General features: G+C 43.1%; 1 long non-coding RNA gene across 1 annotated transcript; it reads left to right on the top strand.

Moving 5' to 3' along the window:
- The first annotated feature begins 6,148 nt into the window (after positions 1-6,148).
- LOC125145207 lies at positions 6,149-7,413 on the top strand. The gene is made up of 2 exons (XR_007143534.1): positions 6,149-6,198; positions 6,977-7,413. It is a non-coding gene; the product is annotated as an uncharacterized LOC125145207 (long non-coding RNA).
- The last annotated feature ends 2,970 nt before the right edge of the window (positions 7,414-10,383 follow it).

Raw genomic sequence — 10,383 nt, 5'->3', positions numbered from 1 at the left:
TCACCTCCAACAATGTGGCTGGCAGTTCGCACGACCCTTTCCAGAGGCTTACGGTTGCCAACGGTGCTGTTTCCAAACCAAGCGGTGATGCAGCCCGTCAGGATGCTCTCTATAGTGCAGGTGTAGAATGTTCTGAGGATGCTGGGGCTCATTCCAAACTTCCTCAGCCGTCTCAGGAAGAAGAGGCGTTGATGTGCCTTCTTCAGCACTGTGTCGGTGTGTGTGGACCAGGTGAGATCCTCACTGATGTTGACACCCAGAAACTTAAAGCTGCTCACACGCTCCACAGGTGTCTTGTCGATGGAGATGGGTCTTTGTTCTCTGCTCTGTCTCCTGAAATCAACCACCAGCTCCTTGGTCTTGTCAATGTTTAGTGAGAGGTGGTTCTTTCGACACCATTTGGTCAGGGTGCTCACCTCTTCTCTGTAGGCCGTCTCATCGTTGACGGTGATCAGGCCTATCACCGTTGTATCATCAGCAAATTTGACGATGACGTTGGAGCTGTGTGTAGCTGTACAGTCGTGTGTATACAGGGAATACAGGAGTGGGCTGAGGACACAGCCCTGAGGAGCACCGGTGTTGAGGATCAGAGGGGATGAAGTATTGCTACCCATTCTCACCACGTGACTTCTGCCTGTCAGGAAGTCCAGAATCCAGTTGCACAGAGATCTGTTTAGTCCCAGAGTCTGAAGCTTCGCTACAAGTGTGGCAGGCACTATTGTGTTAAATGCTGAGCTGTAGTCCACAAACAGCATTCTCACATAGGTGTTCTTATTTTCCAGGTGGGAGAGAGCAGTGTGTAGGGTGAAAGCAATAGCATCATCTGTGGAACGGTTGCTGCGGTATGCGAACTGTAGCGGATCAAGAGAGGCAGGCAGCACAGAGCAGATGTAATCTCTGATGAGTCTCTCAAAGCACTTGCTGAACATGGGTGTGAGAGCAACTGGCCTCCAGTCATTTAGGCATGTGATTTTATTTTTCTTTGGTATGGGTACTATGGTGGATTTTTTGAAAGATGATGGAACCACAGACAGACACAGGGAGAGGTTGAAAATGTCTGTGAACACACCGGCCAGTTGGGATGCGCATGCGCGGAGCACACGGCCTGGGATGCCGTCAGGACCCGCAGCCTTGCGGATGTTTACTCGTCGGAAGGATCGGGTTACATCCGCGACAGAGACGGAGAGCGCACTCACATCTTCTGCAGCAGCCGCGGGAGCGCTCTCTGTGTGTGTGGGGTTGTGAGCCTCGAAACGAGCATAAAAGTTATTTAGCTCATCCGGTAGAGAGGCGGCAATGTTCACAGTTGCTGGTTTGCTCCCTTTAAAGTCCGTGATGTTGTTGATGCCCTGCCACATGCTTCTTGCATTGTTGGTGTTGAAATGTTCTTCAACTTTGTTTTTGTATTGTCTTTTTGCGGCTTTGATGGTTTTCCTGAGATCGTAGCTGGCTTGTTTGAGATCGTCAGGATTCCCGGATTTAAAAGCAGACGTCCGCGCTGACAAGGCCGCTCGAACATCGCTATTAATCCACGGTTTTTGGTTGGGGTAGACGCGGATTGTTTTTGTCGGCACAACATCTTCTACACACTTCCTGATGAAACACGTGACAGAATCTGAGTACGCCTCTATGTCGTCATCAGATGCTGCCCGGAACATGTCCCAGTCCACGTGATCAAAACAGTCCTGTAGTATAGCATCTGATTGGTCCGACCAGCATTGGATTGTCCTGAGGGCGGGTGCTTCCCGTTTCAGTTTCTGCCTATAAGCAGGGATGGAGCAGAATGGACGAGTGGTCCGATTTGCCGAGAGGTGGGCGGGGGAGGGATTTGTAAGCATCCTGGAAGGGAGAATAGCAGTGGTCCAGTATACGGTCACCACGTGTGTTGATGGTGATGTGTTGGAGGTATTTTGGAGCTATTGTTCTGAAGTTGGCTTTGTTAAAGTCCCCTGTTACAATAAACGCTGCATCTGGGTGCAGGGTTTCCTGCTCACTTATATTCCCATACAGTTCCTTGAGTGCCTGGTCTGTGTTAGCTTGAGGAGGAATATAAACAGCTGTGATAATGACCGCTGTAAATTCCCTCGGTAGCCAGAATGGTCGACACAGAAGCATAAGAAATTCCAGATCAGGGGAGCAGAAGGATTTAATAGAGTGTAGGTTCCTTTCATCACACCACGAGTTGTTGATAAAAAAAACAAACACCTCCGCCTCTGCTTTTCCCTGTGAGCTCTTTCGTCCTGTCCGAGCGGTGCACGGAGAACCCCATGAGCTCAATGGCTGAGTCTGGAACCTCCGCAGACATCCAGGTTTCTGTGAGGCAAATAATGCAGCAGTCCCTCGTTTCTCGTTGGTAGGAGATACGTGCCCGTAGTTCACAGAGTTTGTTGTCTAGTGACTGAACATTAGCCAGCAAAATGGTTGGGAGAGGAGGTCGGAGGGGACGACGTCTGAGTCTAACAAGGACGCCGGCTCTCTTCCCTCTTTTCCGGCGGCGTTTCCTCGGTCACGTTCGTGCGGCCCAGACAAAGGGCTCCGATGCGGTGTTGGTAAACAAATCGCCATCGTTCAAGAACTCAAAGTCCGGTTTGCGTTTCGCGACATAGGAACCTATATTTAGGAGCGTGTGTCTGTCGTAGGCAGTTATGCAAACAACTTCCAACACGCAGGACAGCAGAATAACTAGTAAGATAAATGAAAAACTGCAAAGTTTCCTCGGAGCTCGCAACACGGCTGCCATGCTCGGCGCCATCTTGCTGATACTGTCCAGCATCAGTAAAAGGACAAAACATTAATAACATCTCCATTTGAACAGAAAAAAATTGTTAATTTTATTTTAAGTGGAATTTTTTTCAAACAATAACATTAAACAAGATGAAATTGATTAATTAAAGCATTATTCTTATTATTATTACTTATTTTAAACTGCTAAAGCATAAGTAATTACGTTATCATTTCAATGTTTTTTATTTAAACAGTTGCAATACTGTGTAAAGTACCTTCAATCCAATTTCAGTGGCTATAACATGGCATAACAAAAGGAAGTGGTGGCACAGTGAATGTTGCTAGGGTTGCCACACGTCCCGTGAAATACGGAATCGTCCCGTATTTACAGGCAAAATGACGCGTCCCATATCAAATTAATACGGGACGTGATTTGTCCCGTATTTTACATAGGTCCACATTATACAGCTTCCCATGCAAATCACCCCACCCGCATTGTGTGGAGACGCGTCCTATTCTGCCCCTGATTGGGTAATACTTGTTGCCATCGTTGGTTTGATTGGCTTGTTTTAGGGTTACGGGCCATGAATCACGGCCAATCAGAGTCAGAGAAGGGCGGGACGCCGCCTCGCCGGTTCTTTTGACAGAGTCAGAGTGACTGAAAATCTGGATCTGTTAATTTAATAATAAGTTAATAAAATATGGTTCACATCTCACAAGTTCCTCCAAAAGCTTATTTTTTGTGTTCTCAGTCACACTTTGTTGGCGTATATTTAGGGGTCAAGCCCCGAAGGGGCGTAGACACCTATTGTTATCGTTAGTGTTCTTCTTCTCATTATTATTCCTCTTGAAATCAATGGCAGCCCATAGAACCGTACGTAGGAAAGTTATGAAATTTGGCACACATGTAGAGGCCAGTCTTATAGGTTACTATAGCAACTTTGGTGTGTCTAGCTCAAACCCTCTAAACACCAGTCCAAAACAAATTGGGTGCGTTTTGTCACACTCACACACACTCACACACACACATACACACACACACACACACACACACACACACACACACACACACACACACACACACACACATATCAGAATCAGCAACGCAGTGACACACACACACACTCACACACACACACACACAGACATTTTGCAACGTTTCGTGACAGCGCTACCTAGTGGCCACGAGATTTTCACGTTAAGTCCAGTATTTAACGAATGCAATGCCATATCGCTACGAAACTTGGTATGGCTCATCAGCGACATGTTCTGAGCGCATCTGATCGGCTTGACCCCGGAATCGCTGCTTGCAGCTATATTTATTATTGTCATTGCTGTGTATTCAATATGACCATTTAAGTTGTTATAGTGAGAGACTGAGTGCATCTGTTCACACTAATTTCAATAGCAGATATCTTATTATAATGTCCATTGGTATCAATCTTAATTTTTTATGAATACATATTTTAAGTTATGATATACCACCACTGGCACGCCTTCGGGACTGTGGTCAGCGTGGCCCCGAGGGGTGTGGCCCCCGCTGCGACAAGGGGTCCCTTATTTTTTTGTATTGAAGGTGGCAACCCTAACTGTTGCACTACTAATTGGAAGTTTGTGAAGTCTTACCCAGAACCACCAAGCTGCCTCCTAAAGAGACAAATCAGATTCCATAGATGGAAATGTATGACGTTCTTAAAAAAATGCTTTAAGAAAATAGTACTTTGCATGAATTTTGCATTAGGCTGCTCAAAGCACCTAAAAGTGCCAAATGTTTTTAATTCTTCTGGATGTATTTTATAAAGAACAAAGCTTATTCTTGGTCAGCTGCACAATGCATACAATCATACAGACACAGATAATATTTTTAATTAGTCACATCACATCAAATTTAAAAGTGTGATCTCAATGATAATGGTATGGTTGTTAGGGCAGACAGTCTACTTTGATAATTTTTTAAGGCTAATCTAGAAATTTTCATGTGCAGGAGTCACCGCAGTTTACACAGAATGGTGGAAAAAGTTAACACACTGTTTATAAGATAGGTCAGAGGAGAATAGCCAGACTAGTTTGAGCTGACAAAAAGGTAAATCTAAGCAGAAAAGTATCTTAGAACATCCAGCAGGTCAAACCAAATGAGTTGGATAAGCTACAACCAAATTAGGCATCTGAGGCTACAGTTGGCATTGGCTCACTAAAATTGGACAAATATTTCCTGATCTAATGAATATAAATTTCTATTTGGCATACAGAGGACAGGGACAGACGTTGGCAGTTCTAACACCTAGTAAAGTGTTTTTAATAAAGTGGCCACTCAGTGTATATACAGAAGCTAAAGTCTTCAGGTGCATAATAAATGTATGCAAAATACCACTTAACACTCTTTGGGTGTGAACTACTTGTCTTCATCCTCAGACTACACAGAGTTCCCTCATTGTACCATCTCTCACCTTTACATTTATTTCTTTACATGTCACAAAATAATGTGGACCTCTCAGTCTACCTCCCTTTTTTCTTTGCCAAACTACTCCACCCAGTCCCTCACACCAAATGCTTCCTTCACCATTATAGAGTTTATTTTGTCTACATTAACTCAAACCCTGTGCTTTATTTTCCCACTTCATTTTCAGCAGTTTCTTTTTCTTAGCTATTGTATTTAAAACTGCACAAAACTGTGTTAAAGGTTAAGAACATTTTATTTGATTGTGGCTTGCCGTTAAACAGTCACTTCCATGTTATTTTGCTACAGACAGAGGACAAAGATCACAACACAAAATTTGGCTTCATCTGTAGCGTGTCTGGGACGGACACCTTCACCCACAAGAACCACACAACCACTCAGCAATGAGATTTGGCACTTAATCTGTTAATAGAGAGAAATCATCAGATCGAATAGCTCCTCCCACTCTGATACACACAGAATTGTTTACGGGGAGGACCGCAGACTGCATGTGTCCACCAGCCTCATGCATTGAAACTCAGGCAAACAAATACTTGTGAATAAAGAAATAATAATAATAGTTACAGCATATAGATTAACTGTTTTCATTTTTTTAGTAAACAATATGCTCCCAAATACACTACAATTGTGTATATTGCATTGAAATAAACATATCTAACCATTTTACACTTGCATCATATGCAAATATGCATCCTACTTTAAATGAACAAAACAATTACAACCCATACTTAAACCAGTTATGTGGTCACCGTGCCGGTTACAGCACACCACCGCTAGGAGATGAGGCTGCATCAACTTCATTGTAACTTTTAAGCATTAAATCCTCTAAATACACGGTCATGTTATACATTATTTGAAAGCTTAGATGCTCAGGATTTTATTAATCCCACACACAAAGCTGATATGATTATGATAATAATATGATTTATAGCAGTCATACAAATGTAATCAATTTGAAAGTCAGCTGGGGGTATTCCAGAAAGCAGGTTATGTGACATACCTGGGTATGTTTAAGGGTAAGTTCGTGGATAACCTCAACTTTCAGTTCCAAAAATGGAGGTAACTTTCTGGGTATGTATGTAATCATAGCAACTGACTCTCTGAAGATAACCTGCTCGGGAGCAGGTTATGTTTCAGTGTAACTTCGTTGCAGAAAGTTGGTGAGCATGGTGTGCCCTTTGATGAGGATCCTGTGGACGTAGAAGCACAAATTATACAATTTTTTTTTCATCGGGAGAGGGTTATAAGACCGCGTATTGATGTGTTTGCATACCCTAATGAATATTTGAAAGAGCGTTATTTAACACTTTTACAACCGCATATCTCAAATGTGACAAACCGCGGTTCTGCGCTTAGCACTTAGGTTTTTTGCATCTGGCCATTTTTTGTACAGTGTAGACGATTCAGAGCATGTGGGAAAGGCAACTGTGTGTAGAGTACAGTATGTCTGGCACTCAAACAGTTCTTACCCACGTTTGTGCAGTTCCCTGGCCATAAACCTCTGCTTGTTATTAAATTCCACAGAGTGGCAGGTTTGTCCTTTGTTGTAAAATCTATGACACATATTTAATATTTAGTTATATTATTTATATCTATACATATATTCATTATGCACACACACACTTCATACTTCCATAACTTTCTGTTTGATGGTTTCCAAATGTAATTGGGTGCATTGATGGCACTCACATTCCTATTAAAGCTCCACCAATAAATGAGGGAAACTATGCAGGTAAAAACTTAATTTCTTCCCTTCTTAAAATCATTAAAGTCATTACTTTTTCCACTAACTAGGTAATATGTGAGGCAACCCAAATCATTACCAATGTCGAGGCAAAATGGCCAGGATCTGTGCATGATGCCAGAATTTTCCATGAGTCATCATTATGCCAGACATTTCAGCAGGGTATGTTTTGCTTTATACAATTGTTTTTTTTTTCCTTTTTACATTCTATTTGTGTTGTACACTTCAATCATTACAGGACAGTACAATGGTTACTTGCTGGGGGACAGAGGATACCCTTGTCTGCCCTATTTAATGACACCCTACCCTGAACCTGGACCACAGACACGGTTTAACCTGGCTCACAGCTGAACACAGGCCAAGGTGGAGATGACTATAGGGATCCTCAAATCTCGGTTTCAGTGTCTGCGTGGGCTCCGGGTTAGTCCAGAGAGGGCATGCGACATTTTAGTGGCTTGTGTTGTGCTTCACAATATTGCCACTATAAATCCTCTTACCTGTCACCCCCCCATTTTCAGGATTTGACACACAGAGGTGTGCCCTGTCTCATTGGAAAGAAGAGAGTCTCTAGTTTCTGACACAAGTGTCAGCTTGATTCTAAGCCTTACTGACACAGAGTTATAGAGGCTAGAATGGAGGATTTTTATTTCCGTCTGAGTTGTTTACCTGATAAACTGATTACATACATTGCTGTATTTAATGATGGTTGGTAAACAACAACTGAGGGTCATAGCCACATGTCTTGGCTTTCACCAAAAAAAAAATGAAGTCAAAAGACTCAAAAATGGATTTTATATGAATATTTTTCTACGGACATGTCCGTTCGTTCAGGTTTTTCTTGTTTATTTTTTTTACTGTATAACTTTGTATAAAATGACTGCATGCTTAGTTCAAAAGTCCGATAACAAAGAGAACCCCTCTGCCTAGAATTCTGTTTTGAAAATATGCCTGTAAACTGACACCCTGAGGTGTGAGTGTGAGAAACGTTCGAGAATTGCGCAATAAAGTTGAAAAAAATTAATATGCGCATTCTCATTGCAAAGCCTGAACTCACCAGATGTATCATGTTGCATCTCGTTGGAATCGTCTCCTTATTGGCTAAAGAGCTATGATGCTCACGAAACATCAAATCGCTACTGGACGGAGCAAATGTCAGTCAAAGGGAGGGTCACCCACATAGCATGGGGAGACCTCATTAGCTTCTTAGCTGCCTATCTCGGCAGCACAGGCACTGGTTGGCTCATGCGAGGGCTTGTTTGATTCGTCAGATCCTCGACTACAAATGTGACGCGTTTTGAAAGTTTGGTATGCGTCCAATGAGATGTAGGAGTCCAACAAAGGGTGGAAGTGAAGCAGTGAATTCAGTTTCCAGTCAAACACATAATTCTTGTGAAGCGAGCAAAGTGTTTTGGATTAAAAGGATTACATATTCAAGTTCCTTGGACTCTTGGGGATTTTTACAAGCATGTTTGGAAAACACATTAACATTAGTGACAATGTGAAGAAAGGGAAATTTAAAGACCAGCGTTAAAGGGGAGTAAACAGATCGAACTAGCGCCACCTAGTTCAAGTTTCTAACTAATGGTTAAATTACTATAAATCATATTATTCTTGTGTGCGCTTAATAAAATCCTGAGAGTCTAAGCTTTCAAACAGTATATAATTTAACCGTGTATTTAGAGGATTTAGAGGATTTAAGTTACAATGAAGTTACAATGAAGTTGATGCAGTCTCGCCTCCTAGCGGTGGTGGATCGTTAACGAGACGTTGACCTGTAACAGGATAGAGGAACACCTAGAGATTTTAGAGGCCATCAGAGACGGAAGACTTTTGAGAGACAGGATCTGTCAAAATTACTTTTATTAATTTTTTTGCACTGGTCTGCCAGGCAGGTTATTTCTTTATTTCCTGAAAAACAATAAAAGAAAGTAAAATTCAATAAAATGTTTTTTATATTGCTTTACACATACATACACTATATATATATATATATTATATAGTGTATGTGTGTTCTCACTTTAAGGCGATGCTCCAGTAATTCAATTTCAAGTGCTGCTTTTTTAATGAGGAGCTGTAACGTACAGAAGACAATGAACGAACAAATGAAATGAAAACCAGTGTTTATTGATAGTTCAGGTCTGAGGTAAAGCTGCAAAGCTTGGAGACGTGGTGAAGGACGCTTCGCCCGTGCTCCGATAAACACACGCTCGATAAGGAGTTGAATCTGGTAACGTGCATATCAGGATCTGGAAACGCTACTGAGAAGAATGAGAGTGTCGAGTTAGTAAACATAGCATACGAGACTGGACGGTGAATGACGGTGAGAGCGTGGCTTAAATAGTCTGTGAGCAATTAGTGTTGAGTGATGCCAGGTGATGATTATCAGCACTCCGGTGATTGAGATCTGAAGGAAGTGAAAGTGACAGGAAAATGACTATTACCTTGAGAGACCGGTGGCAAAATCTACTCCTAAATGCGACCATGGACGACGAGGAACGGGGAGAGGTAGGAGCTTGCCACACGGAAGCTGTCTGGGTGTCTTCGCCATTGCACAATCCCGGCAGCCCTGGACAAAACGGTTCACATCCTGCCTCATATTGGGCCACCAGTAGCGCTGCTGCAGTATGGTGACAGTCTTGACGTACTTGTTGAGAATGTCTCGGAAGATAGAATGCATGAAATCCTGGAAGACGGCGGGCGCGTTAGCAAGGCCATACGGCATGACCAAATATTCATAGTGTCCGGTAGGGGTCACGAAGGCAGTTTTCCATTCATCCCCTTGACGGATACGGATGAGGTTGTATGCACTACGAAGGTCAAGTTTAGAAAATATGGTTGCGCCACAGACTTTTTCTAAGGCTGCGGGCACTAGAGGAAGTGGATAATGGAACTTTTTGGATATGTTGTTGAGTCCCCTGTAATCAATACATGGGCGCAGGCCCCCATCCTTTTTGGAGACGAAGAAAAATGGAGATGCGACAGGAGAGGTGGAAGGCCGAATGTAGCCCTGAGCGAGAGCTTCCTGAATAAATTTTTCAATCGCCTCTTGTTCTGGGATAGTGAGCGAGTAGATCTTTCCCTTCGGCAGTGGTGCATCCGGGAGGAGTTCAGTGGCGCAATCCCAGGGACGATGAGGTGGAAGCTTATTGATGCTCTCTTTGGACAGAAAACGTCACAAAAGTGATCATAATCCTTAGGCACAGAAACGGAGACGTTATCTGTGGGGCTCTCAATGGAGGTGCTGAAGACAGGAAGACTTGACTGGTTTGCCGGTCACTGCATGTACCTGTAGTCTGCGCGGAAGACGCTTGTGTGTCAGCTTCAGTTGGTTAGCGAGTGACGCTGATATGAAGTTTCCTGCCGAACCCGAGTTGATCATAGCAGTGACAGAAATGGAGACATGAGGAAGAGAAATCTGCACTGGGGTGGTGAGAGGTGAAGAAACTGATGGTTCACA

The sequence above is a fragment of the Tachysurus fulvidraco genome, chromosome 7 (assembly GCF_022655615.1).
Source record: "Tachysurus fulvidraco isolate hzauxx_2018 chromosome 7, HZAU_PFXX_2.0, whole genome shotgun sequence".
Lineage (NCBI taxonomy): Eukaryota > Metazoa > Chordata > Actinopteri > Siluriformes > Bagridae > Tachysurus > Tachysurus fulvidraco.
This window is presented reverse-complemented; position numbering and strand designations above follow the sequence as displayed.